The 6,831-nt window shown below is 42.7% G+C and overlaps 1 pseudogene; it reads left to right on the plus strand.

The window, feature by feature from the left end:
• Window positions 1-801: 801 nt before the first annotated feature.
• On the plus strand, window positions 802-3,087 carry LOC119516303 (annotated as a pseudogene).
• Window positions 3,088-6,831: the final 3,744 nt, after the last annotated feature.

Here is a 6,831-nt window from a genome sequence, read left to right on the forward strand (position 1 = left end):
CCAGGACGTTCCTCTCTAGGCTGCAGCTCCTCAAAAATGTCACTCTCAGTTGCACTTGGGGTATTTGTCCTCTCTTAGTTTCTCTGGAGTAAAAGTCTGCTTTCATGTGAGGGCGGTCAGCAGCTTGGGGCTCTGAAGCCCACATGCGGGTGCAGGGGAGGATCTAAAATGCAAATACATAAAATGTAATGAGAAAGCAATGATTTTGGACTCATAATGTATAAACATGTAAACTGTGACAAGAACTTCATAAAGCAGATTACAGAAAATGTGGAGGAAAATTCTTTATCAAGACCATTCCTTGGGGCCAGGGCAGAAAAGAAATGCTAACAGCCTATTTCAAGATCACAAACAGATTACTTCAAAAAATATATATAAGCATTACAAATATTGGATGTTTGGTACTAATACACTTGCTTAACAAGTCAAAATAGAAGATGGATTGATGGAGAGGGGGATGGAGAGAAATGTAATCAAATACATTAAATGTTAATGATAGAATCTAGCTGGCTATTAAGATCCCCCCTTGGGGCAGTGGGAATCTTTTCTGACTGTGGAATATTGGGCAGGAGCTTTGCCATTGGCTGGTCAGGAAGGAGGAAGCAGGATGTCTACATTGTTACACCATAGAGTTACACTGCAGAAGACTTGGGATTAAGCAGTATAATTTACTCTGCGAAATATTATGTCTTCACCTCTCCTCTCTGATGGTCACAACTAATGAAACACCTTTTAGGTCTTATGAATTCAGGTTGCACTGTTTTCCAGATGTTCTGGCAGCTGGCACAGGACCTGTGAAAAATGGAAGCAAACTCTCTGAGGACTAAAGTTCCAGCTTTCTTATCGGACTTGGGGAAGGCCATGCTGCAGGGAATCAGAAAATATCCGCGATGCGGCGCATACAATGGTACACGAGGACTGAGCTGTAAGAACAAGACATGTGGAACCATATTCTGCTGTGGTGCACAGAAGCAGCTTAGTGTTGAAGCTGTCAAAATAATCACAGGCTCCAATCTGCAGGTCTACTCAGTGTGGCAAAGAGACAAGGGCCCTGTGCCAGTTTGAATATATTGTGTCCCCAAAGACCATTATCTTTGATGTAATCTTGTGTGGCAGTCTTTGGAATACTCCCCACCCAGCTGTGGGTGATGACTCTGATTGGATAATTTCCATGGAGGTGTTGCTCCACCCATTCAGGGTGGGTCTAAGTTGATCAGTGGAGCCATATAAACAGAAGGAACTCAGTGCCATATAACAGAAGGAACTCAGTGCAGCTGTGAGTGATGTTTTGAAGAGGAGCTACAGCCAAGAGGGACACTTTGAAGAAAGCACAGGAGCTGCAGATGAGAGACAGTTTGAAGATGGCCGTTGAAAGCAGACTCTTGCTCTGGAGAAGCTGAGAGAGGACAAATATCCCAAGTACAACTAAGAGTAACATTTTTGAGGAACTGCAGCCTAGAGAGGAACATCCTGGGAGAAAGCCATTTTGAAACCAGAACTTTGGAGCAGACTCCAGCCACGTGTCTTCCCAGCTAACAGAGGTTTTCTGGACACCATTGGCCATCCTCCAGTGAAGGTACCCAATTGCTGATGTGTTACCTTGGACACTTTATGGCCTTAAGACTGTAACTGTATAGCCAAATAAACCCCCTTTTTATAAAAGCCAATCCACCTCTGGTGTTTTGCATTCCGCAGCATTAGCAAACTAGAACAGGCCCAGATTACCAATGCTTTGTGAAGCTGGGTGTGTCCAAGACAACAATCCAGATGGTGGAAGGGCCGATCATCACTCAGCTGAGCTCTAGATGATTCTATGTCCCCTCCTGCTTCAAAGCTGCCACCCCAGGTGTTGTGGAAAACCAGTGCCAGCACATCAAGCTGGTAGTGAACTGCCAGGCAGAGGCCACCCCGCTGACATTGAAGAGCTCAGTCGTGAATGCAATGCAGGTCTCCCCAGAAAACAAACAGACCATCTGGCAGTTGGCCATGGAACCCACAGGTCCCCTGGTGCAGAGGATTACTAAAAACATTTTGTTGGTAAAATGCAAGGCAAGCCAGAAGCATAGTTTGGGGTATTTGCATGCCTCCTTTGTGCAGAAAATCAGTGCCAAAAGCTTGCCTGAGAACAGCTTCTTCTGCTCCTGCCAGATTCTGAAATTGCACAAGTCAAATGCCTCCAAGGACGAGGCAACCCAGAGATGCATTCATTTCTTTGCGTGCATCTGTGCCTCTGCCAGTGATGAGACATTGGCTCAAGAATTCTCAGATTTCCTAAATTTTGATTCCAGCCATCTTAAAGATATTATTGTGCCCCAGTTAGGTTGCCATTCAGAATTGACAGTATCACCTTGTGAGTCTACTGCCTCGAAGCCAAAGAAGAGGAAAAAGGATGAAATATCTGGTGCACAGACAATCATTTCACTCTTGCCTCAGGATGCAGTGGGCAGTAACCCAAGGAAAAGTGGCATGAAAAAGCTTGTGGTGGCTTCTTCATTAAAAAGTCAGGGCAAACCTGAGCCCTTGGTGTTCCACATTCCTCAGGCCTTTTTTGATGCCCTGCAACACAGACTATCTATAGGAAGTGCAAAGAAATGGCTCCCCAACTCCACCACAGCTTTTGTTTGGAAATATGCCTTGCCACTGGGAACCTTTTCCAAGTAAACCTGGCATATCACTAATACCCTGCTAGTAAAGCAAATCTTAGATACCCCAGAGATGCCCTTGGAAGTCACCCGGAGCTTTATCCAGAACCGAGATGGGACTTATGAGCTGTTTAAGTGTCCTAAAGTAGAAGTAGAGAGCATAGCAGAGACCTACGGTCATATAGAGAAGCAACCAGTGCTGTGGCCCTTGGAACTAAAAACTTTTCTCAAAGTTGGCAACACTTCCCCAGATTAAAAGGAGCCAACACCTTTCATCATCGAGTGGATCCCAGGTATCCTTCCCCAATCCAAAATTGGTGAGCTGCAGATCAAGTTTGAGTACGGACACCACCGGAATGGGCATGTGGTGGGATTCCAAGATCAGCGGTCTCCCCCAGACCAGCCCTTGGAACTGGCCCCACTGACCACCATCGCTTTCCCCTGAGGCAGAACAGAAGCATCTTTTATTGCTAAATTTGCACATCTCCACCCCTTGACAACCTTAAACACTAGTTAGACACTTAGATTGGCCCTGTTCCTTAGTGAAGATGGACTTTCTCAAAGCATTCAAGTGGGTTCTGTTGAAGAAAAGCTCTAGTAAATAGCCTTTTTGGTGCCACTGTGTATAGTCTTCATTATAACTTGGGCAGTATTTCTGCTAAAGTTGTAGAAAGAACAAAAAGGAAACCAGTTCTCTTTTCCTCTTTTATGGGCTCACCTTAAGAGTTTGTTTCACCCATTCTCTAATTCTCTTTCTAAAAAGTTAGGGCACTCAACCTGGTACCAACGGTGTTGGAAAGTTGGTAATAGCCTGGTTAGGGCAGAGTGTTATGGACCATCCTAGCAGAACTGCAGCTGTGCCCTTTATTCTGCTCTCAAATAAAGCATAGTGTCACTAGTTTTCCCAAGGTAAAACAAACAAACAAACAAACAAAAGTCTGCTTTCAATGGCCATCTTAAAACTGTCTCTTATCTACAGCTCCTCTCTAAGTTCCTGTGCATTCTTCAAAGTGTCCTTCTTGGCTGTAGCTCCTCTTCAAAATATCACTCTCAGCTGCACTGAGTTCCTTCTGTTTGTCAGCTCATTTATATGGCTCCAGTGATTTAATTTAGACCTGCCCTGAATGGATGGGGTAACACCTCCATGGAAATTATCCAATCAGGGTCATCACCCACAGCTGGGTGGGGCACATCTCCATGGAAACACTTAAAGAATTATAATCTAATCAACACTGATACATCTGCCCACACAAGACTACATCAAAGATAATGGCGTTTTTTGAGTCACAATACATTCAAACCAGCATGTTCCACCCCTTGGACCCTAAAATGACATGATCTTTCCATATACAAAACACATTCATCCCATCACAATATCACAGAAACTTAAATCATTTCAGTAACAATAGTTAAGTACAAGATCCCATCAAAATCAATTACAGGCATAGTCTATCCAAAAGCAGAATTCCCCTCTGACTGTTGACCTGTAAACTTAGAACAAGTTATGTGCTTCTGATATACAAAGGAGGGACATTCATAGGACAAACATTCCCATTGCCGTAAGGAGAAATTGAAAGGAAAGCAGGGTTCACAGGACCAAAACAGTTCCTAAAATCCACAGGACAAACTCCATTAGATTTCAAAGTCTGAGATCATTAACAGAACAATATTGCATCATTGGGGCTTGAGAGAGCGTGAGTCTAACCCTTCCTAAGGACCTTTTCAGCAGCCCTTTCCTCTCCAAACACTGGGTTGAGTTCTCCAACATATCCACACATTGGGGAGACCACCTTCTCGGCTCTACCCTCCTCAAACATTGGGGCAGCACCTGGATTCCCTTCCATCTCCAGGGCACCTGCTCAACTGCTTCAGAACAGTGGGGTGGCAGCCAGGCTCTCCCCAATTCCCTAGGAACGTGCTCCACCCTTTTGGGGGTCTGGGGTGGCAAAACTCTTCTGGAGCATTGAGGTGGAAGGCCCACCCTTGACTTCTGGGGCAAACTCACCCTTTCCATGAGTGTTGGCCACTCCGCTCTCCCAGCCCAAGACCTCTTGACTCCAGACCTCAACCTACATGGCTCTGTCTTTGAATAAATTTTTTCTTCACTTTGTTCCTTGTCTTTCTCCTCAGTACCAACTGGCAGCATCTCTGTCTACAAAGATCTCACAGAAATTCTGTTGGCTTCACATGAAGCAGAGGGGTCCAAGCCATCAGACAATAGGTCTTTCCACAAATCCTTTCTGCTTAACTCCTTCTCCAATTTGACTGGTACTGAAATGGCAGATGGGTTCCATGTTTGTTTACATCCTCATGTTGGGCTGTAGTTTCTGGGATTTCACCCCTTGGAAGCCCAGAGTTTTTCAGGTCATCAGTTTCTGGTTTCTTTGAAACCAAGAGTTCATTTCTCAGCTTATCTCTGTCCTCTCGCATTTTATGATCAGTTGCAAGTAGAAGCCAGGCTACTTCTATATTTTGCTTGGAGATCTCATCAACTAAATATTCCAGGTCATCGCTTTCAAATTCTGCCTTCCATCCAACACCAGGATGCAATTTTGACAAATTCTCTGCCACTTTAAAACAAGGATTTCCTCTCTTCCAGTTTGCAACAACACATTCATCATTTCTGTTCAAGGCCTTGTCAGAAGTAACTGTAGAGTCCATATTTCCACAAACAGTCTCTTCAAAGCAGTTTAGGCCTTTTCTATCAAGTTCCTCACAGTTCTTCCAGAATCTTCCCCTTATCCATTTAAAAAGCCATTCCAACATGTTTGGTATTTGCAAACTCAGCAGCAAAATCACCCCACTCCTGTTACCAAAATCTGTTCTAGTTTGCTAATGCTGCCAGAATGCAAAACACCAGAAATGGATTGGCTTTTATAAAGTAGATTTATTTGGTTACGCAGTTACAGTCTTAAGGCCAGAAAGTGTCCAAGGTAATGCATCACTGATCAGATACCTTCACTGGAGGATGACCAATGGCATCCAGAAAACCTCTGTTATCTGGGAAGGCACATGGTTGGCATCTGTTTCAAGTTCTGGTTTCAAAATGGCTTTCTCCCAGGGCATTCCTCTCTAGGCTGCAGTTCCTCAAAAATGTCACTCTTAGTTGCTCTTGGGGCATTTGTCCTCTCTTAGCTTCTCAGGAGAAAAAGTCTGCTTTCAATGGCCATCTTCAAACTGTCTCTCATTTGCAGCTACTCTCTCAGGTACTGTGCATTCCTCAAAGTGTCCCTCTTGGCTGTAGCTCCTCTTCAAAATGTCACTCTCAGCTGCATTGAGTTCCTTCTGTTTGTCAGCTAATTTATATGGCTCCAGTGATTTCATTTAGACCCACCCTGAATGGGTGGGGTAACACCTCCATGAAAATTATCCAATCAGAGTCATCACTCACAGTTGTGTGGGGCACCTCTCCACAGAAACACTGAAAGAATTACAATCTAATCAACACTGATATATCTGCCCACACAAGATTATATCAAAGATATGGAGAGAGAGAGAGATATGGGGGACATAATACAATCAAACTGGCACAAAGTATAAAAACATTATTTAGAAACAACTTAGTATCTTGTGAGTAAAATTTCACAAAGAAAATACTGATTTTTTTATCCACAAGAATCACTTCTTAAAATGTATCTTAAAATATGTAAATAGGCATTAATTTTATACAAATCTATATTTTTTTTTGTTTGTTTTAAACATGTCAAAGAGCTATTCAGGTTTTCCATTTCTTTTCTTTTTGGAGTGGGAAATGATAACTGAGTTTGCAGGTATACAACTTGGAATATTTCTCAAATTGACATTAAAATATTTACAAAATATCCAAGTGCTTTCTTTTTTCATTAAGTAGTATAAATCATTTTTAAATGCCCAAAAATTCAAAGTCATCAACTACTTATCCAAAAAATAATATGTGTATTATTTTCAAGAAGTCTGAAAACTAAAGCCTCAGGAATACATTTTCTCAATTTCATTTCAAGCTGATAGGTGTTTATTTTATAAACTGGTCTAGTTTTCATTGCTAAGCAACAAATTAACACAAGTTTAACAGCTTTAAATAACATCCATTTATCATGGCAAGTTTTCTGTGGATCAGGAATTGGGGCATGGCATATTGGCCCTCTGCTTACTGTCTCACAAATCTGCGATCAAGATTATGGCTAGGCTGTTCTCTCATTTGGAGGATGTG

The sequence above is a fragment of the Choloepus didactylus genome, chromosome 2, assembly GCF_015220235.1.
Source record: "Choloepus didactylus isolate mChoDid1 chromosome 2, mChoDid1.pri, whole genome shotgun sequence".
NCBI classification, from domain to species: Eukaryota; Metazoa; Chordata; class Mammalia; order Pilosa; family Megalonychidae; genus Choloepus; species Choloepus didactylus.